The sequence below is a fragment of the Zootoca vivipara genome, chromosome 11 (assembly GCF_965207765.1).
Source record: "Zootoca vivipara chromosome 11, rZooViv2.hap1.1, whole genome shotgun sequence".
NCBI lineage: Eukaryota > Metazoa > Chordata > Lepidosauria > Squamata > Lacertidae > Zootoca > Zootoca vivipara.
The window spans coordinates 4,238,571-4,263,065 of record NC_142594.1 but is presented as its reverse complement, the minus strand read 5'-3'; the positions used below and the strand labels follow the sequence as shown (position 1 = coordinate 4,263,065).

Sequence of the window (24,495 nt, the reverse complement as noted above, 5' to 3'; positions counted from 1 at the left end):
TATGGCTTAAAGTGAAGGAAGCACAGGCATGTCTGTATCCAATGCTAGTCAAAGCAAGAGAGAGAAGGCCAGGAAGTACTGTATGCTCCTTCCTCTCCAAAGGAGATGGGGAAGTAACATCACCCAGAGCCCTCTCTACCAATTGTATTTCCATGGTCTGAGTATCTGCCTATCAGCAATACAGCTATGGACTTCGCCCCTTCTCATGCTAACTAGGAAGAATATGCATTTGTTAGGTTTGGCTGCTAATTTCCCACCCAAAGCAACAGTATTGCTGTGTCCTTGTGGAAGAGGTGGGCTGACTTCAGCATTGCCTGTTTGCCTTTTAAATACCTGGAATCCTGTGCTCCATCGATGTTTTAAATCTACCAAGCAGGTATGCATGCTCCTGTTGCTGCTGTGGTTGTTTTGCTGCCTGCTGGCACGTTGAGAGGGGGCTCTGTTGACCATAGCAGTGGTGGGGAGGATATAGAAACCTTTTCTTGCTTTTTTGCATACCCTACAACAGGGATTGATTCCAAGTCATTTAGGGAAGGGAGAGCACAGTTCAAGTCAGAAACATCATTATTATTATTATTATTATTATTATTATTATTATTATTATTATTGTCTCCTCATAGCCTCCTAATTTTGAGAAGCTGGTAGATGCCGTTCAGCCTCAAACACGGCACTAGTTTGGGTCAGTAATGTTCAACCACGACTTTGGTGAGTTGTCTTTTATGTATTTTCTGTGTGTTTCCCTTGTATTTCTATTTTATTTTCTATTCCCTAAAGATAGTAACAAAATACTAGCCAGCCAGCATTAAGTTTATCTTTTTATTTGTGACTATGCATCTCAGTGCTGACAATAGTAATTCAGAATTATTTCTGGATTCAGTTCTCTTTTGCTCTCTAGCTCTGCTCCACACCAGCAGACAACAAGCAAGACTTAAAAATGTCTAGAAAGGAAGTTTTTCAAAAAAAATTTGCCACCAAAAAAACCCTGAATGGATGTTTCCATATTTGAACAATTTTATGTTCCTCTCTTTTCTTTTTCTACCCTTTTGGAATTGGCTGACCTTTTGCAGCATCACTTTCTCAAATTTCTAAATATGCCCAGGGACCCCAAAATGTTTATGACTTGATTATTAAGTGGTTGCTGCTTAGATGTTAATTGCAAACACCATTTTGTTACACCGCCTTGGAAAAGTGTTTCTTCAGTTCCTAAAACTCTCCAGGAAGGCAAATTATCACATTTTTATTGACTTAATAACTTGAGCTTTGAGCTTTCTGTGTGACACCTGAGGTGTATTATGTCTGGACGGAGTCCGATGTAGTCCCTTGGCTTTCTTACACTGTCTCCTAAATTTCCATCTCCATTTCATATCCATAGTCCATAATTGCACATTCATCATAATATAAGGGAAACTGATCTAAGTGGAGCCATAGCCCAGCAGGTTTAAGATGGAATTTTATCCTGGATATTAAGCTTCTCAAAGTCAGAGACAGGTACAATCACGGCTGGGTTACGGCAACAGGCTCTGAGCTCCATGCTTTCAGATAATATTTGAAACAGTGCCTACTGACATAGAACTTGTTAGTACACACAGGTTTTTGTATGATGAGGTGCCCCACAAAAAGCAAGGGAGACTGAATACACAGAGGCCAGGCGAGGCCAGGGCCTACCTTCACAATCTCACCCACCTCTCTCCATGCTTCCAGTGTGTAACTTAGTCTTAGCCAGCTGCGCGGAGAAACGGGGCGGGGGGGGCACCGGAGGGATCGTCGCACCACGGCGCCCGATATGCTTAAGACGGCCCTGGATCAGACATTAGCATAAATATAAGCCTCATACATGAAAGCGCCCACAGTCAGCCTGAGGCCAGTCACAGAAACAGCTGACTGTTGCAGAAGCTGGGTTGCTTAAGGGGAAGCAAGCTAATAACAAAGATGTCACAGTGGCCGGAGTGGGCTACTTCAGAGTAACGACGCTACGCAGCTCTGCATTTTATTCTTTTATTGGTGCTGCGTATTTACAGTGCTGAAGTCATTGCTATTTACACGGAGTGATGTGGTCAGTCGGTTCCAGAACCTCCGAATGGCTTTTGGCGCGTCTTTCTCCAACACAAAAGCTTTGGCAGACCCATCCTCTTTCCCCTCCTCTTTCTGCGTAATTCCGGAGTTGGGGGGATGGGTCTCCCCCCCTTATTCGCCCCTTCCTGTCCCACCTGGGACCCTGGCTCCTCTACCTTGCCTGAGCCTCGGACACGACTTCCTGCTTCCCCATTGGAATCGGAACTCTCTCTGCTTTCCCCTGTGCTCGGGGATGGGCTTGAACTCAGGAGGGGAGGGACTTCGCGATATCCCCTGTCCCTCACATCCACCCCCCTCCCAAGCTCTCCTTCACCCCTCCCCAGGTCCCCCCCAGGTGTCGGTGACGACTGGAAGCCTAAGAACTCAGTGCTTTCCGAGCCCGTTGGTGTGAACACCTCCCCCAGTCCTGCGAGCCCCCCCCCTTCCGCCTGGGAGGACGGGAATCCCAAAAAGTCTGTGGCGTCAGAGCTGGTAGGGGTGAAAATGTTCTGCCAATCTGTTCCTTCCTCTGACTGGGTGGATCTCGGTGACACCCATACCTCATCCTCCGGTTCCTCAAACTCCACTTCCCAGCGCCATGGTGAACTGCTCTCCCGTGCTTCCTCCCCCTCCCCCTCCCTTTCCATGTGCCAGGGCTTGGGTCTATGGGGAAAGAGGGCGTGAAATTCTTCTACCAGGAATTCCTCCTGTATCTGAGTGGCTGGGACCCATTCATTCTGTGACGGTGGAGCATCCTCCCATGCCATGAGGTACTCCAGGCCCCCCACCCCTCTCCGTGAATCAAGGATGGCCGTGGCCTCATTGAGTTGCTCCCTGCCTTCCCTCTCCCCCCCTCCCTCGGGGGTTTGTTCGCTGCCTCGGAGCCTGCTGCTTTCCCTGTATGGCGACAGCAGCGATCTATGAAACACTGGGTGCACCCTCATGTCCTCTGGCAGTGCCAGCCTGTATGCCACCGGGTTGACCTGTTGCGTGACCGTGAAGGGGCCCAACCTTCTGGGCGCCAGCTTTTTGCATCACCCTCTGATGGGAAGGCCCTCCGAGGACAACCAAACTTTGTCCCCCACCCTAATGACCTCCCCCGGTCGCCTGTGGCGATCTGCCCCCTTCTTGTACGCTTCCTTGGCTCTCTCCAAGTGTTCTCTGAGCTGCTGGTGCACCGTCTCCAGTTCCTCTGCCCAATCCTCAGCCTGTGGGCCCTCCTCCTCCTCCTCCCCCTCCCTCTCTGGGAAAGATCTGAGGTTGCGCCCGTAATTGGCCTTAAAGGGCGACACCCCTGTGGAGACGTGCACCGCATTGTTGTAGGCAAATTCTGCCAGTGGCAGGCGATCCACCCAGTCCGTTTGCCGCTGGCTGACGTAGCATCTCAGGTACTGCTGCAGAATGGCGTTGACCCTCTCCGCCTGTCCATTGGTCTGCGGGTGTCTAGCCGTCGACAAGCTGACCTCCACCTGCAGGAGGTTCATGAGCCGCCGCCAGAACCTGGAAACAAATTGGCGGCCACGATCCGAAATAACCCTTAAAGGTAATCCATGCAGTCTGAATACGTGGTCCACAAACAGTTTGGCTGTCTCTTCTGCAGAGACCGCCCTGGCACACGGTATAAAGTGGCACATTTTGGACATGAGGTCCACCACCACCAACACTGCGGTCTTGCCCCTGGAAGAAGGCAGATCTGTGATGAAGTCCATGGACACCACTTCCCATGGCCTGTGTGGCGTGGCTAAGGGCTCCAGCAATCCCGGTGGCGCTGCTCTGACCACCTTTGCCCGCTGGCAGGTGTCACAGCCCCGTACATAGTCTCGAACATCTTCCCGCACCCCTGGCCACCAGAAGTGTCTCATGACTAGGTGAGCGGTTTTGTCCCTCCCAAAATGACCCGCCGTTGGGTTGTCGTGCATCTGCTTGAGGACCGTACGTCTAAGCTGGGTGGTGGGCAGGTACAGTGCACCCTTGTGGAAAAGCAGCCCCCTGCGTTCTGCAAAGTCTTTTGCGTGCTCCCCCCCCTCTCAGTTCTCTGAAGATGCGGGTGGCAAACTCATCCGCTGCCGTCAGTGCTGTGAGTTCTGCCTCGCTCACCACTGCTGCTCCGCAGGACCATGCTGACGGGGGGAAAATGTGCCTGGGTGCCGGTGGCGCCTCCTCCTCCATGTACTCTGGCTTGCGGGAGAGGGCATCCGCCCTGACATTCTGTTCTCCCGGGATGTAGTGTATGGAGAAGTTGAAGTTCGAGAAGAACTCTGCCCACCGTATCTGCCGCTGGTTGAGCACCCTGGCAGTTCTCCAGAACTCCAGGTTCTTGTGGTCTGTGCACACCTGGATGGGGTGCTTGGCGCCCACCAGGAAGTGTCTCCAGTGCTGGAACGCAGCGTGGATCGCAAGAAGTTCCCGATCAAACACCGTGTAGTTTCGCTCTGGCTGGGTCAACTTCCTGGAGAAGAAGGCACAGGGTCTCCACTCTCTGTTGGCGTCCAGTTGCAACAGAATGGCGCCCACAGCTTTATCAGAAGCATCTGTCTCCACGCGTAGGGGCGCATCCTGAACCACGTGGAACAGGTTCTGGTCTGAGGCGAACACCCTCTTGAGGCTTTCGAACGCTGCTTGTGCCTCTGGTGTCCACCTGAACTTCTGCTTGCCTCTCAGACAGTCAGTGATGGGAGCCGTAACGCGAGAGAAGTTTTTGATGAACTTCCTGTAGAAGTTGGCGAAGCCTAGTAGGCGTTGGGCATCTTTGCACGTCCTGGGGCTGTGCCAGTCCAGGATGGCCTGCACCTTGTCCTTGTCCATCGCCAGCCCCTTGTCTGACAGCTTGTAGCCCAGGAAGTCCACCTCCTTGGTGTGAAACTTGCACTTCTCCAGCTTCACGTACAGGTGGTTCTCCTTCAGGCGCTGCAACACCTCCCTGACATCTTTCACATGCTGCACTGGGTCATCGGAATAGATAAGGATGTCATCCAGGAAGACCAAGCATTTCCTGAAGAGGAGGGACCCCAGGACGTGGTGCATGAAGGCCTGGAAGCATGCTGAGCCCCCTTGCAACCCGAAGGGCATCACCAGATATTCAAAAGAGCCCAGAGGCGTGAACATCGTGGTTTTCCATTCATCGCCTTCCCGGATCCTGATCAAGTTGTACGCCCCCCTCAGGTCTAGCTTGGTGAAAATCTTGCCCCTGCGTGCCGCTGTCAGGAGATCATCCACTCTGGGCATGGGGAAAGCCACTGGCTCTGTCACTGAATTCAGCCGTCTAAAATCCACCACAAGACGGCGCTGTTGCGTGTCTTTCTTGTCCACCCAGAAGACCGGGCTGCCCCCTGCTGCCTTGCTTTCTCTGATGAACCCCCGCTTGAGGTTCTTGTCGATGAAAGCGCGCAGATCCTCCAGTTCCTGGTCTGACATGGCGTACAGCTTGGCTGGGGGTATAGTTGCCCCTGGCACCAGGTTGATCTGGCAGTCAAAAGGCCTGTGTGGGGGTAGGTGGTCGGACTCCGCTTCGCTGAAGACCTCCTGCAGGTCCCAGTACGGCTTGGGTATCGCCTCACCCCCTTTGATGTGCATGGTGGCCACCGTGGCTATCGGAGGCCCCTCCCCTGGTTGGTGCTGCATGCAATGTTCCAGGCAAAAGTCCGATCCAAAAGTGATGCATCTCTGGTGCCAACTGATGGAGGGGTCGTGGCGCGCCAGCCAGCTCATGCCCAAGACGATGGGGGGGTCTGAGATGGTGGTGACGTTGAATGCCAGTGTCTCTGAGTGCCTTCCCACCGTCATTCTCATGGGGGGGGTTTGATGGGTGATGGCCCCTCCCAGCAACTCTCTGCCGTCAATGGTTGCCACGTGCAGAGGAAAATCCAGCTGCAGAAGCTGGATCTGGTGCTGTTCTGCAAAGTTCCTCGAGAAGAAGTTCGCTGACGCCCCACTGTCAATTAGGGCGAGGACCGTCAGGGGATAGCCATTTGGGAGCGTGAGCGTCACTTCTAGAACCACTCCTGCTCTGGGAGGGGTGGGCTGGCTCTGCTCCTCTCTGTGCGGGTGGGTGGGCTGGGGCTGTTGTCTGCTGACTGTGCCTGGCTGCTGCCCCTTGTCTCCTGCAGCCAGGCTTTCCCGTTTCCCTGCTGTGGTGCTGCGTCAGTGGGGGAGGGCACAACCGTTCCCGCCTTTCCTTGCCACTCCCTGCGATGTGGGCAGTCTCTGACGAGATGCTGGGGGGAGTTGCAGAGAAAGCAATTCCCACCCCTTCCCTCCTTGCGTCTTGGCGCCGCTGGGGTTTGAAAAGCCCGCGCGTGCGCGCTATCAATCTGCATGGGTTCCTGGTCCTGGCTGGCCCCAGGCGTGGCTTGAAAGGGTTGTTGGGGGAGTGGCTTCTCCTGCGACCGTGGGAACCAAGCCCGCTTTGCGCGCGTTGCTTGCTTGTCGCTCCACCGGGATTCCTGTCTCACCCCCACCGCCAGAGCCGCTTTGCTCAGCTGATCCATATTACTGGGCTTTGGACCTCTCGAGAGCTCATCCTTCACCTCCTCATGCAACCCCAAGTAGAACGCCGCTTGCATTGGGGGTGACTCTAGTTCCCACCCCAATCTGTGCACCAGCATGGTGAATTTCGCCCAATACGCGCGAACTGTCATATTTCCTTGGCGTAAATTATGAAGTTCCTCCTTAGTCTGGTCCATATGACTATCGGACGAATACATCGTTTTCAAACCTTCTAGAAATAGTTTGACATTCTTCATGCAAGGATTCTTTGTTGCGATTAACGGTCTTAGCCACTCCCTGGCTGCCCCGGTAAGGTGCTCCACAATAAACGCTACCCTGTGCTCATCATCAGGGAACTCATCGTGGTGCAGCTCAAGAGCATACACAATCTCAGTCTCAAAGCCCTGATATTCCCTCGGGTCTCCATTGAACTTGCTTACTAGGGTCCCGGCTCTCCTTCCTGGCAGCACTTGGACTTGGGGTGCCCCTCCCGCCTTGTTTTTCTCTGCATCCAGCTTGTTTTGGAGGTCTACCGCCACCGCCCTTAATTCCTGCTCTCTTTCCTGTAGCGCTCTCACCTGTTCCGCAAGTTGTAGCCGGTCGTCCTGGACCTTCTTAGTCTCTTCTTTAGCTGCCTTCAATTCCCCCTGCGCCTGCAGCGACAGCTGCTGCAGTTCTTGCTGGGCTTGCTCCGCGATCTGCCGCCATCTCTCCGCCTCTGACACGCTCATCCCGGCAACTCCAAAGTAGCCCAAAAAAGGATTCGTAGGTTGCTGTCACAGTGGCCGGAGTGGGCTACTTCAGAGTAACGACGCTACGCAGCTCTGCATTTTATTCTTTTATTGGTGCTGCGTATTTACAGTGCTGAAGTCATTGCTATTTACACGGAGTGATGTGGTCAGTCGGTTCCAGAACCTCCGAATGGCTTTTGGCGCGTCTTTCTCCAACACAAAAGCTTTGGCAGACCCATCCTCTTTCCCCTCCTCTTTCTGCGTAATTCCGGAGTTGGGGGGATGGGTCTCCCCCCCTTATTCGCCCCTTCCTGTCCCACCTGGGACCCTGGCTCCTCTACCTTGCCTGAGCCTCGGACACGACTTCCTGCTTCCCCATTGGAATCGGAACTCTCTCTGCTTTCCCCTGTGCTCGGGGATGGGCTTGAACTCAGGAGGGGAGGGACTTCGCGATATCCCCTGTCCCTCACAAAAGAGAATTAGAAAAAGACATTGAGTAGCGATGTATGTTTCCTGCATTTTCCATAAGAGCCAGTCAATGAGCTTTGCCATTGCTCTGGGAGCACCTTTGGATGTTACTGTGCTGCATAAAGCAGCTGGAAAGATCTTGTTTCCACTGTAAATAACATTACAGCTGAAATGCACCCTTCATATCTCCCCGCACCTGGAGCTGCCACATCTCATTTGTGAGGTGGTGCATAGGCTGAATTTTGGTTCAGTAGGTGAATAACTTGCCCATCCTTTTCCTGCTCTGCAAGATTATTTCTGAAGCCAGTCTGAGTTACAGATCTACTTTTGAATTGCATTCTCCAAAGAGGAACCAGAGTGATAGAAGGGAGACCCAGCAGACAGGACATTCACCAGCTACAGTGCCAATTAACATACCGTACCAGGAATCTCTCACTTGCACATATGTTGTTTTCCTTTTAGCAGAACAACAGTTGCATTCAGCTGCTCGCTTACATGGAAAAGCCTTCTTCAAAGGAGTGCTTGGGAGTGACCAACTTTTTCCATATTGTTTCCTATCGCTATCATGGTATGTGTATTAGACACACAATACACTGGAAAATTGCTTTCGTCTCTGGAACATCTGTCTGGGCTACTGTGGAAAAGGGAAGACTTTTGGAGGGAGAATGAATATTAAACAAGTTTAAAGAGTGTTAAACAAGGGGACTGAACTGGGATGCCATTGTTTGGAACAGAGGCTCCTCTATGTCCACTGCTGAAAGAACCTGTGCTGGAGAGAATAGTGCTATTTATTATTTGTATATCACCCTATACTCACAAATCTCAGGGTGGTACACAGGATAAAATCACAAAATAAAATCACAAAACACATCATCAGAACAAAAACCACTCAGTAACACCTAAGTGTGAGCTGTGAGTGTCCCAGCTTTAAATGTTACCATCGTCATGAACTCACAATGTGGCTTTAGACAAGCCAATCTCTCTTTACCTCAGTCCTCCACCTGCAATATAACTAACAAGTGTAATTAATGCTTGAAGGGCTTAATACCATAGAGTAGGCTTAGCCTAGGTCACTTCCTCCCACCTTGGGAGGAAATAGGTAATCAAGCCTATTGTTCACACACACCTCAGTCTACTTGTGAACTTCAACGTGTTAGGAAGTTTGAGCTAGTTGCTCCAGCTCAGTCTGCATGGCTCTCACCAGACACTCTTGGAGAGTAAGTAATAGCATGTGACCCCTTAACATACTGTAACCGTCCTGCGGGGGTGTGGCACGTCGCATGTGCGAGCGTCCCAATGGGGCGGCGCCCACCTGGGCAAGCGTCCCAAGAGGGATGCAGCAGCCCATGCAAGCCTTGTCCCAAGGGGGAGGCGCCCGTCTGCGGCGATGTCATCCCCCCAGACTGGCACCCGGGGGGCCGCCCCCGCCCCCTTCCTCCACCACTGATCCTGCTACCTTTGGGGACAGCCTGCACATACATTACAGTAGAGTCACATCATGTGTGCATTTTACTTACGCGAATTCAACTTTACTTGTTTTGTTACAGACCCACTCCAGCCTTTTTATTTTGCCTTCATCATTTTCCACCTGCTTCTTCCTCCTTCTCTATCCAGTTGCTCCCACATGGAGGAGTGAGGGGAGGAAAATAGTTATTTTCTAAGCTTGAGTCAAAAGAAAGAGATGGTAGGTTGCATTAAAAATGAAAGAATATCACCTCAACTAATCCTTACTTGATATAGATCCTAACGTAGGCCAATAAACTTACAACCTTTGTTGACAAAGAAGTGGCTGAAGTCCTGTTCTTGATACCAGGTAGCCCAGGTAGCAGATGAAAGCAAATGAGGATGGAGATTAAAAGGACACATCAAACTCTTTGTATTAAAGCTGAGTTTTAGGAGGGAGAGGGAATGGGCAAAATAAGCTCAGCCTTCCATTAAAAAAAGTCTTGGAGGTTTGCCTCAAGTGTATCATGCCAGGAGAAAGCAATACTTAGCACATGACTAGCCTAAGCAAATATTTGGAAAAGGTTTAAACTTGAGACGTTTCTCTCCCTTCTTGCTAGATGCTTCATGTTAGGCGGCACGTACACGCACACACAGCCCAGTGCCTATGTGTTGGCTCACTTTAGGATTCATGGACACAAAGAGCTTTCCTTGCCTTGCTGGACTAATGGAAAAAGTCCATGACAGTCAAGAGATTTTGAAAGGGGACAAAGGCTTGGGGATTTGCTTTGCTCCTCTAGTTTTATCCCATATAAAGGAAACCATTATCTGTCCCTTGCATTTCTCACTGGGTGGGTGAAGAATTTCTTCTTCCAACAGGCTTTTTGGGGGAACTGATGGCCTCGGTCCAGTATACCTGAAGGAGCGTCTCCTCCCCCGGACACTGAGGTCCAGCGCCGAGGGCCTTCTGGTGGTTCCCTCGCTACGAGAAGCCAAGTTACAGGGAATCAGGCAGAGGGCCTTCTCGGTAGTGGCACCCACCCTGTGGAATGCCCTCCCACCAGAGGTCAAAGAGAACAACAATTACCAGACCTTTAGAAGGCATCTCAAGGCAGCCCTGTTTAGGGAAGCTTTTAATGTTTAATATTTTGTTGGAAGCCGCCCAGAGTGGCTGGGGAAACCCGGCCAGATGGGCGGGGTATAAATTATTATTATTATTATTTTATTATTGACGGGGTGGGAGCCATGCTGTTTTTATTGTCATTATTGGTATGATTTTAATAAATTGCATGTATGTATGTAGTTTTAAACTACCAATGTTTAATTGTTTTTTTCTATATTTTAGTGGTTCTTACTTTTATCAGGGAGAAAGGTGGGGTATAAAGATTATCATCATTATTATTATTGGGTGAGGTGTGGGGAGATTGATGTAAAGCAAACACACTAGTAGGAGTGCCATGTTTCTCTGTCAATGCATTTGCAGCCGGCCTTCCCATGGCCACACCCCTTTTGCTCTATGGCCAGTAAGCAGCAGAAAGGAGGTCCAGGTAGCAGCTGTATCCCAGCCATAGCTGCCAAGTACCCCGTTTTCCCCGGGAAACCCCCGTTTTTACTTACCTTTTCCCGGTGGTCCCCCGTATCACTTCGTCTCCCGTTTTTCTTCGTTATTTTCTCCTGCCGGCGGCCATTTTTTTCCTTTCTGATTTGCCCATCTATGGGCACCGAAAATGGCCGGTGCCGGTACCGGCATCAAAAGTCGCGTCTACGCATGTCCGGAAGTGCGTAGACGCGACTTCCGGTGCCGGCGGCGTCACTGGCCATTTTCGGTGCCCATAGATGGGCAGGGCGACACCGGAAGTTGCATTGACACACTTCCTGACATGCGTAGAAGCGACTTTCAAAGCTGGCGGCGGCCATTTTTGGTGCCCATAGAAGGGCAAAGCGACACCGGAAGTTACATCGATGCAACTTCCGCTGTCACACGGCTGCCGGTCCCAGATTCTGCAGTCCGGGACTTGGAAGGTAAGATCCCAGCTTGCCATCTGCTACTGGCATATACCCATAAACATTATTAATTCAATAGCGTTTAAATCATCTTTGGTCAGCCTGGTGGTTTAAACACAAGTGTGATTGACACTTAGTTTAAAGGTGACTAAATCTGCGTTAAAAGTTCCTGAAAATGTGTCTTTTGATTTTCTGGAGTTTTCATGGTAATACAGACATTAAAGAGATTGACCTGATTCCACAGTGAGAAACTTCTCTCTGATTTTATGATGGGGCAAGGCTCTATATATCCCTATCTAAAGTCAAAGTCTTTGGTGTTATTGCTAGTTATCAGTTGCTCATTTGTTTATTTTTTGCTCAGCATTTCCTTGTAATGTTACAGAAGAGATCTTAGGTTGAGTGGAAGAGCTTAGTAACCCGGACTGTAAGAGTCAATTGTTTGTTTAACATGGTGACTGTGTGCGGATATGATTCACAATTACATTAATACACATATTAGCAACAGGAAAATCTCTCCATGGATGAATATTTCTGTTGAACTCAAGACTTTTTAGTGCAGCTGCTGATGCTACTGGAAAGGCTGATTCATTTACTCTGTCCAACTGTTCAAAGGACAGAAAAATAAACATTTTTTTTTTAAATTCCCGTCTTCAAGGAATTTAAAGGATGAACTAAGAGATAAGTGAGGGGAATATTTTCATAATCTTACGTCTGTGGTTAAAAATAGTATGTGAGCTTTCAAGTCAACCAAGCTGTCTAGCAAAATGCAGAGGCAGGGAGAGGAGAGACAGTGAAGATGTATGGAGATAAGTTATTAACAAATGCAAATATTTTTTATTACATTGCTGGCTGATTGTGCTTTTTGTGTGTGTGAAAGGACTGTGGTCTCTGTTCTGCGTAAAGTTTTCCTGTGCGTGCCCCACTGAAGGGCACCAGGGCTGTTCAGAAACACCTTCGGTTATCTTCTTCAGTCAGGCTGGCACAAGAAAACTTTATGCACAACAGAGAGCACAGTCCTTTCACACACAGAAACCAACCCCTGGCTATTATTACTATTTTTTATTAAATTTCTATACCACCCTTCCTCTGAGGATCACAGGGCAGTTTACAATACTGTACTGATTTTTTTCCTGGGAAACTTCAATCACTTTCAAATTACTGCTAGGAGAGCTTCCCTTCTAAAGCTGAGAAGAGATTTACGCTTGGGTTTTTTGCTTCCAGACTCAACCATAATTCCATGAAATCCTGACAGTCTTTGGTGGAGCCAAATTATAGAATTAATTTGTCAGAAGCTTTTATGTTGCAGCTTCAGTCAGATCTAAGCTAGATCGTTTCCACTAGTGTTACATCATAACTATTAATTAACTTAAATGTGGTGTTCATTTCTACATACTTTTCTGTCTGTGTCTACAGTATGTGTGAGGTTAGTATTTTTCATTTAGTAGATCACAGATAAATGGCAAATTGTTGGCGTGTTCCAATCCCAATCGAATCTAGGTGATGCTTCCTAGTCTGCTAGGGTACTAGTAATGGGAAATCCATTTGCACAGAAGCTAAGATAGTTGATGGTGGTCTTTGCCAGTACACAATTATATGCTTCTATGAATCTGGGAGACTGGGTGGTCTTCTCCACCCCTCATGTGTGATCCACTCTGGAATTATGATTGCTGTCATCTGAAAATGTTCTGTTCCCTTCTGCCGCAAATATTCATGTTCTTCTTTCTCATTCCTCCTCCAAATCCACAATGAGAAAGCCACAAAATAGGCCAATTTCTGCATCATTCAAACCCATCTAAGCTCACAGGAAAAGGCCACCATGAACCATTGTTCATGAAAAGAGAAATTTATGATGGCCCAAGTACAAACCTGGAATATTGCAGTGGTCTACAAATTTGCACCTTCTAGCTATATAAGTATCAAACAAACTGAAACTCTGCTTCTGTTATGAAATCTGTTGGGACTTAATAGTTCCCTTCCAAACCCAGCACCTTTGTAATTTTTTCCATCGTTGTCTCCCATACCGAAATAAAGTCAAATCCAAGCACACCCACTATGGACGGAGCATCCTTTGATCCAGTTGGTAGAAATGTCACACTGACCCGTAGTGAATGATGCAGACTTGCAGCTCATTGTTCATTGCCCCATTATATTTCTGCAAAATTATTGCTTTAAAAAGGCGTTCTAACAAATTAGTTTAGGAAATGACACTAAAAAGTTTCCTTCTTTCAAACCAGTTGCATTGTCCTTCCCAAAAAAAGGAAAGGAAAGGAAAGCCGAGAAATACTAACTATAATGCCAGTAATTAGGTGCTATGTGATTTTTATTACATCACCATTTATTGCAAATGTTTTTGTGGGTGGTACCAAGTGTTTGAGCAGGTCTGAGCCCGGCCGAAATTTATTAAATATTGGTGATGGTTATTGCAGGTTTGTGTCTTGTGATCCCTGGGCTGATTTATTTGTATGAAAACCAAAAGGAAACATATTGTAACACTTCCATCGTTGTTCTTTTGCTAGTGTTTCATAACACAGACTCCACCAACCACCTCTTTAAAACTTCTTGCACTTTGAAGAAAAGGGAGGCGGGAGCAGACTAGGGAGGAGTCAAAGGGTCTGGGACCAAAGTGTAATAATAAACCAATCAGCATTTTCTTTCTAAAGCAAATCTATATTTTCCAAGTCAGGTGCCAAAGTGCTATGTTACTAAATGAAAGCTCCAAAACTTTCAAATAAAATGAAATAAATTGAACAGGCACAGCAGTCTACAGTACAGCACCATGTTTGGGTTAATATAGAAGAGGCAGCCTCCTCCCCCACGACCTATTGCAATATCTAAGATGAAATAGACCTTTGAAACAATACAGTAATTGTGTGTGTGCCACATTTCATGGCTTCAGGGTCAAGTGCTGTGAAAGAGCAATCTCAGAATAAACACCCCGGGCAGTTTTCACTGCATCTTACTTGGCATCGTATACTATAAGTTCCACACATTCAGCTGCAAATAATCAAGTGATAAGTCACTTCTACTATATAGATCAGCAGTTCTTTAACTTTCTCGTATTGCGGCCCATGATTCTGGCCTATTGCTTATTTGCAAACTACCATGATTTGTTACTTTATGGCCACTAGGATGGAAGCTGTTAAAAAAAAAATTCACCGCCTTACGCACTTTGAGATATCTAGGGTGGATCTACACTCATGGTTTTTAACGTTAAAAAAAGTTAAAGAATTATTCTGATAACCATATAGCCATATGACATACCTGTGCTTTATTAATGTTAGAAATGTGTTATTAAAATGTGACACCAGAGGGCACTGCAGAGCAACCAGCTACTGGAATCCAGGTAGACCTTGTGGGAAGAAAGCAAAAGCGAAACCAAACGGGACGCTTCCTGTCGTGATGTCTAAAAGATGAGTGCAGATCCAGCCCTGGTTTGGCACTGATCATTTTGCCCCTGAACCATTGGCCTCCTTAGGGTCAAAGTAGACCTGATGTGAGAGCCTCTGTTTGGACAGAGCCTGGCATCTTTTCCTAAAGGAATAGATGAACTGATGGTCTGATTACCGGTAATTAGAGGCATCTGTCATGAATGCTCTAGTTGAGATTCCTGCATTGCAGGGGGTTGGACTAGAGAACCCTCAGGGTCTTCCAGCACTACAGTTCTATGATTCTATGTTCCTAAGTTCCAGCCTTGAAGTTTTTATCTTTAGCTCTGGCCATAACAACAAGCTCTTCTCCACGGCCATGGTAGAAACTGATTGTGGAAAAAGAGCTGTGGAAAGAGCTAAGGCTCAATATTCTTTTTTGAGCATCCAAACCGCAGTGTTTTGTACTTTGGAAACAATTTCCTTAGATGGCGCACCCTGTTGCAATTATTCCTGTCATTTCATGAGTGTTATAGGCATATATACGTAATTGCCATCATGTGAATGAAAATTAGAGAGGCTTTTTCTGGTTCTTATACCATTTTGTAACGTAAAATAAAAAAATTCCTTCAGTAGCACCTTAAAGACCAACTAAGTTGGTCTTTAAGGTGCTACTGAAGGAATTTTTTTATTTTACTTCGATCCAGACCAACACGGCTACCTACCTGTAACCATTTTGTAACGTAACGGTTTGTCATATTTTTAATGCTTTGGAGACTAAGTGCTTGTTTGCCATATTTTAACATATTTCACCAAGCCTTTTTGTTGCTGTTGCCCTTGGTAAAGGGGAAGACTGTGAGTACTGAGCAAGGCTATTCTGCCCTACACAGGAAAGCCAAAACATTTCACGGACATGTCGCAGATTGACTCCATTTCTTTATTTTCTGCCTCCACAATAAGTACTCTTATTCCAGCATTTATTTGAGGAATGAGAAGCACAGATGGAGAAATATGAGCATCATGCTTCACTGACAAGAAGGGAAATATTCTGCTCTGCAATATGCCCTTTGTGGTGGCCAAGTGCTGTCGTCACTGAGGTTTCCAGGGGCTGAGAAGGAAGTGGTGTCGGCTGCAGCCATTGTGCTTGTGCAATCCAAATCGGGAAGAAGAACATGGAGGAAACATTTGTCATGTAAACAATGAACTGTCTGCAGAAGCGGAAGACGTGTGTAGTGACAGGAATATGAGAATTAAACGCCACTGGATAGAATAGAAATGTTTTACAGAAGTTAATTTATAGGATAGGATGTTGACTTCAGATTGTTTGGCCTGACTGGAAAGGACCGACCTTACTGTAAACAAGGAATATATGATGGTGTGTTATAATGTTTTTATTGGCCTGAATTTGGGGTAGAAGTTGTATTCCTATGAGGAAAGCATACAAAACTGCTTTCCTACTAAATTCTGATTACTCACTGTGTACTCCATCCAACACATAACTCTGTCAGTGTCTTTCTAAACATCTATTTGCTCTCTTTATGCAAAGGACTTAGGCAGCTTACAATTACACTTACCAACAAATTTTCACTACAAGTAGAACTGGCAATCCTGACTTGAGCGAATCATCTGAAGATCTTTGAGGGAAACAAGAAGCATTTTAATTAGACTCAGTGCTTTTTTTTCTTTAAAATGTTTAGGGGTACTCTCATTTTGACTCAAGAAAATCACCATTTTATAGTTCAAATTGGGAAAAATAAATACAGTAAATGGACAAAGTAAAAAGATTCACAAAATATTTAGGGGTATGCATACGCATGCACCCCCCCCCCTAAAAAGCACTGATTAGTGGCGTTTCTCCAGTTTGGGGGTTCACAGATCCCTATGTTTCTACAAGAAAAATCTAAGGTGAATTTGAAAGTTTCTGAACAGCAGAACATTCAAAGAACATACTTTTAACACATTTTGATATGACCAGTGGAATTTCTCAGAGGACCTCTGTGCATCTGTAGTTACCTTATGTTATCCACACAACAAATAAGAGAAATGGGTTCAGCTCTGGTCTAGTTCTTACTAAGGTTGTAAACCAATGTCTGAGCAAGAAAATAACACAATTTTCTTTTATAGATTAGGGGTTCATGAGGTGCAACAAATAGAGTGTTAGGTTTAGACCTTGAAGATCCAAGCTCTGAAGGGGGGGACACTGGCCCACAGTCTGACTCCATCCCATGAGGCCTTTATATCCATTCCCTCGCATTCTGTCTGGACCATGTCCCTCAATTCAGACTATGCATGCCTCCAAACCATCTTCTTGCTAGATCTGCTATGCACCAGTTTCAACTGGTGCCCAACTGGAGTCCTCACCCGGCAATCAGCAGTCTCTTGCTGCAGTCCTGGAAGCGAGCACCCCTTCTGTGAGCCTAGAAGAAGACATTCTGAAAACCACATTGTTTTTGTAGCCAGTTTGGGGGCCTTCTGTTTAGAAAACCAACTCAAGACACTTTCCCACCACTACTTTCTTTCCATTATTGGGAACTTACACCAAGTTGTATTTGGTTTGGTGTGTGGCCAAACAAAGCTCCTTTGGTCTCTATGGTATAGGATTTGACAGAAAACATAACATATGGGGGGGAGTTCTATATTAAGCCTTTTTTTCCTTTCTCCCCATTTTCCCATCAGAAAATATAAAACTAAAATATTGGTAATATAAATCCTTCTCAGTTCCAATTTGCACTCTGGTTATTTATATGCTTTAAATTTGAGCAACAGAGAGAAATTCAAAGTGATGTAAACCTCTATAGATAAACTTCAGTATGCTTTGAGAAAACTTCTTTATGAAATGGGCAGAATGGTCCACATTATTTCTACTGGCTTGCTGAAAATGTTATTATCTTTACAGTGCTAATATATTTACGCGTGTGCTGCAAGGTACAGTGGTACCTTGGTTTACGAACTTAATCCGTTTTGGAAGTCCGTTCTTAAACCGAAGCTGTTCTTAAACCGAGGCGCACTTTCCCTAATGAGGCCTCCCGCTGCCGGTGCCCTTCCACCGTTTAGCTTCTGTTCGTAGACCGAGGTAAGATTCACTAACTGGAACAATACTTCCGGTTTTGCGGAGTTCTTATACTGAATAGTTCGTAAACAGGGCTGTTCTTAAACCATACCTGCCAAGTTCCTGCTGGAAAAATAATGGATCGGACCAGAAGTAGCAGGCCGGAAGTAGCGCTGCCGCCATTTTGGGGCTGGGCGGAGCATGCTCAGAAGCGACTTTTGATGCTGCTCTGCCCAGTTCCAAAATGGCCGCCGCACCAGAAGTTGCACTGCAGTCGCTTCTGAGCATGCTCCGCCCAGTTCCAAAATGGCTGCCGTGTCAGAATAAACTGGGGAAAAAGAAAAAAATCCGTTTTTTCCCGGCTGGGAACAGCTGGAAAAACGGGGGTTTCCCGGGGAATACGGGAGACTTGGCAGCTATGTCTTAAACCCAAGGTACCACTGTAGTCTAAGCAAAGGGGAGAAAAGACAGCCACTGGAAGAGGCTATAGAGATTTGTATCTCAACTCTTCTTCCAATTCTGCTTCTTTTCTTACCCAGAGTAACAGCTCAGATTTGTGTATCTTTTCCGTTAAGGTTAAATAACTATTAAAAGGAGAGAGTATTTTAAAACCCAGAGAAATAGAGTGAGGTCAGAGGCACAAGCCTCGTTGAGATAAATAGGCTTTAATTCATCCAGTCCAACAAGGAAGAATGCACTTCATTTGAAATGAAGCCTTGTGGAAATGAAGAACCTTGATGAAATCGGATTCATTCTCTTGCACAACTCCCATTCAGTTCCATGGAGCTTGCACAAAAGAAAATGCTCAATGCCTTGTGCCCCCAAAAGCCTATACTCAGATAATAGAGCCATGAGTCAGCACTCGTCTTACATTATAGCTCATTCTTTCTGATCTGCTCATTTGACCACTAGATAATTGCTTTTGTTGATGATCAGGCAGCTCTGGAGAAATGTTGGAAGAAAGTGGAAGCCTGGCTTGAATCTGCTGAAATCACAGGAGCTACAGCAGGAATTAATTTAGTCTAGGGATGCTGCCAGTATCGAAAGAAAAGGGTGAAACCCTAGTCTTTATTCTTTTGCATATGGTAATTCATTAGTGACTGGAGACGAGTGGGAGAGGGGTTAGGAATGGATCAGAAGTCATATATAATATGCTTGCAAAATCCAACTCAGGACAAGCAACTCTAATAGATAAGATAGTAGAGTTTGTATTTTGGGGAGTGTTGGTGTTGCTCAGTCTCATATTCTTGGTGGAAATGATACCTGCCGAGTAGAAAAGCATCAGCAGATGGTGTTCTGGGGCTGTAGAACTCATATGACCTCCGTCAATCTGAGTTGCTGCACCATGCCAGGGTGGAGAGGGGGAGGGGTGCAGGGCTGGCCATGTGCAAATGCTCCACAAGCAGCACACGATTGGCTCTGCTGGCACGTTTGCACTTATATGCAGAATTTGTCGTGTGAAAGGCTGGACTGGAAGAAATATCGACAACCTCAGATATGCAGATGACACAACTTTGATGGCAGAAACTGAGGAGGAATTAAAGAACCTTTTAATGAGGGTGAGAAAGGAGAGCGCAAAATATGGCCTGAAGCTCAACATCAAAATAAAACTTAAGATCATAGCCACTGGTCCCATCACCTCCTGGGAAATAGAAAGGGGAGAAATGGAGGCAGTGAGAGATTTTAGTTTCTTGGGTTCCATGATCACTGCAGATGGTGACAGCAGTCACAAAATTAAAAGACACCTGCTTCTTGGGAGAAAAGCAATGACAAACCTAGACAGCATCTTAAAAAGCAGAGACATCACCTTGCCGACAAAGGTCCGTATAGTTAAAGCTATGGTTTTCCCAGTAGTGATGTATGGAAGTGAGAGCTGGACCATAAAGAAGGCTGATCGCCGAAGAATTGATGCTTTTGAATTATGGTGCTGGAGGAGACTCTTGAGAGTCCCATGGACTGCAAGAAGATCAAACCTATCCATTCTGAAGGAAATCAGCCCTGAGTGCTCACTGGAAGGACAGATCGTGAAGCTGAGGCTCCAATACTTTGGCCACCTGATGAGAAGAGAAAACTCCCTGGAAAAGACCCTGGTGTTGGGAAAGATGGAGGGCACTAGGAGAAGGGGACGACAGGAGTGCCTGGCATGCTGTGGTCCATGGGGTCATGAAGAGTCGGACAAGACTAAACGACTAAACAACAACAACAACAACCTCACTGCCACCACAGCCCCTCCTGGTATGCTGCAGTGACTCAGCTGGGCAGCACAGCTGTAAGAGAGGGTCTAGGAAGGAATCCTTGGCAGAATGCAAGTTATTTCAGAGTTGCAGACCAGAAGAATCTCACGACATTTAAAAGCTATGAATTTTTAAACTGTCCTGTATTTCACAGTTTGTCCTGTATCTCCCCTGTTTCTATTCTGCTTTTGTTGTCTTGCTTCTTCTCTGCCAAGTTAAGGATCCTCTCCAAATGTTTGCCTCTGCTCCTATAGGAAAGGCATTGCTGGCTTGTCTGGAGAAACCTCCTTTCGCTCCTTTCCTTTCCTTTCTCCTTATTCCCTTTCCGCATCCTGCCCCCAAGGAGGAGCAAAGCAGGGCAAGGCTTCGATGTTCTGGTTCCCTGCAGCTTTGGTGCAGGTTATGATTGTCATCCACAGAACTGCAGTCTGGGAGCACCGGGCCCTGTCTCTCAGAGAGTGGCAGGTTCCAAGGCACAAGAAACAAGCATTTTTGTGTCGGTGTAGCCCAGAAGCCCCAATTCTGAACACAGTTGTCTGCATGATATTTGAGAGAGGAGGGTGGAGAAGTGTCTCCCCACAAGGCTTGCCCTCTCCGCTGCCCCCTAATATTATTTTCTCTCCTTCGTAAATTTAATATGTAGAACATAGTTCATCCCCACATCAGAATATGCCCCCCTATTTATTTTTTGCCCTGGCCTGCATGTATCACTGTACTGCATGTGTGTGCAAGGGTATGTGAAAGGGCATGCATTGAAGCTCTGGGTAGCAAAGCACAGACAAATTTACAAATTCATGTTTGGGTGCGACAAATTCCAGAGGGGTTATCCGGTTAGGCTGCAATAGACTTAATGGATTGCTTTGAAATAATTTTAGCACCAGGTGTGTGTGGGGGGGGGGAATCCGCCCCCATCGCCACCCCTGCCTCCGCCACCCTGCCCTGTACTTTGCGAGAGCAAAGGTAGCAACCCTAAGTCCCCTTACTGAGAGCCAGTGTGGTGTAGTGGTTAAGAGCAGTAGACTCGTAATCTGGGGAACCGGGTTCGTGTCTCCGCTCCTCCACATGCAGCTGCTGGGTGACCTTGGGCTAGTCACACTTCTCTGAAGTCTCTCAGCCCCATCCACCTCACAGAGTGTTTGTTGTGGGAGAGGAAGGGAAAGGAGAATGTTAGCCGCTTTGAGACTCCTTCGGGTAGTGATAAAGCGGGATATCAAATCCAAACTTTTCTTCTTCTTCTTCTTCTTCTTCTTCTTCTTCTTCTTCTTCTTCTTCTTCTTCTTCTTCTTCTTCTTCTTCTTCTTCTTCTTCTTCTTCTTCTTCTTCCCTTCAGTCAGAAGGGGAGTGATCTTCCAGAAAGAGAAGAATCCCAATCAATTTGCGAGGGGTGGGGTGATCCCCTGGGTCTGCTTTACTGCTGGATTTAGTAATATTATGTCTACTAAAAGAACATTATCTCCTGACACATCCTTTGGTTTATCAACTTTGTTCTGTAAAATAAATCTTTCTTATTTCTTCAAGATAGTGATCCCCATTTTGGACCAGGTTTCCCATACCCATTCTACAGTTATATTCTGGGAAGACTGATATGTTTGTCCCCATCTTGTAGGGCATCTTGAAAACGTTAAGGGATAAGTGAAAGCTGGGGGGGGCACGTGGATCAAAGCCATTAAGGTTTGAGTTGGTGCTCAAATCCTGCTAAAAACTAGCCGCTCCCGATTCATAAACCAATAGACTTTGGTCAGAGGGCGCCATTAGATGATCCAGTACCATAATTTAATAGTTTCATAGCTATTACAAATTATTTTCCCAGTGCAAAACGAAAGATACACTGTGTGCAAGTTAATATCACAGATATATTTTCTGTATGAGTGGATAGATGGATGGACAGATTTGTAGAAAATTTGAGAGAGTAAGGGCCTTAAATTATACCTAAGAGACTGTAAGCATTTCCTCTTTTATTATTGGCCAGAGTTGCCTTTGGACATCTCTTGCACCTCCTGTAAATATAGTTCCCTACAGTACTATTATGCTGCTTTAATGGACTGGTGCATCTTCCATCAAACCACTGAAATTCAATTCCATCGTAATAGGTCATCAGACTGAGAAAATGTTTCCTAAATGCCCACATATTTCTTTTTGCGATTTCTTCCCTCTGATCATACCTTCGCCCTGTTTCTCTTCCCTGGGATCACCTTAAACTATTCCTTTTGCTCTTAGGTGTTGGTTTCTATCTAAAGCACAGTGGAATTTGCTATTTCCGACTTTTTGCTTTCCCAGCCAAGCAATATGTAATCTATTCTCTCCATTTTTCTTCATCCCCTCACCGGTCCTTTAATCATTTCTGCTGTCTGAAGTCCCTCCAACTTGCTGTCAGTTCAAACCACGTACAATGTGATGGTAAGTATCACAGCGATAGCTTCACATTTAGGATTCCAGAACCTCATCAATCCTCACCGCTATTATGGCTCAACCTATCATATCACCAGACAAAAATAGAGACTGGTCAGAGAAGTGGAGAGCTAAGTAGCCTAGAGGTTTTTTTTAAAAAAAGACAATATGAAGCTATGAGAACTGGAGAAGAAAACCCATTACATAGGATCAAGGAAGCCACTGAGACACACCCTAAAAGTGTGAGTGAGGAACAGTGCAGAAATATCCCATATAAGAAATGGTTGAGATAGCGAGCTTTCTTCAGGGCATCTCCCTGACCAATTTCTTTGCAATTGTTCCACTCATGATATTCCATCTGTATCAACATGTCAGGGACCTCACATGGTTATAAAGTTGTATAGAGCATGCTGGACTGAAAGAACTTAGAGGTATTCACATCTAGAAATAGCACGGGTTGTGCTTGTTAGACCTACAGACAAGCATACTGCAGGACAGTAAGAGCTGTTTGGGCTCTCTCAGAGGTGGTAGATTTTCCTTCACTGAAGGTTTTTAAGTAGAGGTTGGATGGCCTTCTGTCATGGATGCCTTGGTTGAGATTCCTGCATTATGGGGGTTGGACTAGATGACCCTTGGGATCCCTTCCAACTCTTATTATTCTATGATTACATGATTCTCGGACCATTCAACAAGAGCAATGAAGTCAGCCACCACCTAATGTGAGATATGATCTTGGCACAGAAAAAGCTGTCCCTCAAAGCACTTTTCAATAAGCTAAAATAAAAAGCTGACTGCTACAGAAGAAGTTTCAGATTATTTCAGAGTTCTGCTTTTATAGGCTTTCTGTTCAGTCATGTACTTTTGCTTTGGGGAAATCTACATACATAGGCCTACCATACTACCCAAGTCAGTTTTCTTTCTTTTGTCTCGGAATATCATTTTTGTCAACTTCCGTAGAAGCTATGGATGTCACAGATTGCAGAAATCACAATATGACCATGGTCCTAGGGCCAAACTACTGACAAAGTCTCCTCCCCTGAGAGTTAGGCCTACCACGAAGCAGAGCAAGGTGGTTTTCTCAGGCAGCTGTCTTTGAGTGTTAGGAAACAACAGCAAATCATTAATTTATTATTATTACAGTATTTTAGTTTTGTTGCTAAGAAGATGCATTTATGGGATTTCAAAATAACTTGTGTGGAGGTGAACAGAGGCGACCATGCATCTTGACTAGGAAGGTGGTAGAGGGGAAAGCTATGATCAGACAGAATAAATTTCTATGATTGCCTACTGCCAGTAGGTATTTGACAATGCATGCATAGCCAAGCAATTCTCCCCTCACGTTTGGCACTGCAGTCAGTGCGCAACATTGAACCAGGCTGCCAAGAGGAGTCCAATTTATCTTTGGCAAGCCAGAGCTTTGTAGCTCACTGGCAGTATGATGGTTCCTACATAACATTGTGTTAAGGACCCCGTAGCTTAATGCATGGGTACGCAAACTAAGGCCTGGGGGCCGGATTCGGCCCAATCACCTTCTAAATCCGGCCTGCAGATGATCTGGAAATCAGTGTGTTTTTACATGAGTAGAATGTGCCCTTTTATTTAAAATGCATCTCTGGGTTATTTGTGGGGCATAGGAATTCGTTCATCCCCCCCCCTCAAAAAAAAATAGTCCCCCCCCCACAAGGTCTGAGGCAGTGTTTCTCAACCTTTTTTGGGCCACGGCACACTTGTTCCGTGAAAAAAATCACGCGGCACACCACCATTAAAAAAGTTAAAAAAATTAACTCTGTGCCACCCTATATTGACTATAATTATGACTGTAAGTCTTAGAAACACTTGCCAATTGCTGTGTTGGTTGCAATCTCCTGTAATAAGGCTTCACAAGCTGCTGATTTCTCTGCCAGCATGTGCTCCTCGCCGAAGAGGCCGCTCACTCCCTGACAGAGTGACAGTTTGGATGCTGGCTGGACAAAAGAGGCTCTTCTCTTTGCACCTATGGAGTCCCTGTGCGATTTTTATGCGTTACAAAATGCATCGTTTCATTTCCACGTGGCTCCGCTCCTCCCGTCAAACCCGGCTGGGCCGTCCCGAGGTTGCGGCTGCAGAAATGGTGAGTAGGGGAGGGGGAGCGCTCGGCGGCTTTCGATTGGGTGCGGAAGACCATAGACAACTAAGTCAAAGGGACGCTCGAGGAGGAACCATAGAGATAAAAGAGAGAGCGGAGAGTGGTGGTGGTGCGGGCGGGGCAGGCAGGCGGGTTATGACAGGAATCGCCG

At 46.4% G+C, this 24,495-nt stretch overlaps 1 long non-coding RNA gene across 1 annotated transcript in view; it reads left to right on the top strand.

The window, feature by feature from the left end:
* Positions 1-208: 208 nt before the first annotated feature.
* The window catches only part of LOC118091962 (uncharacterized), a 54,539-nt gene continuing 30,252 nt past the window's right edge, over positions 209-24,495 (top strand). The window contains exons 1-2 of the long non-coding RNA XR_015946442.1: positions 209-376; positions 621-705. This is a non-coding gene — a long non-coding RNA (uncharacterized LOC118091962). The remainder of the gene's footprint in view (positions 377-620; positions 706-24,495) is intronic.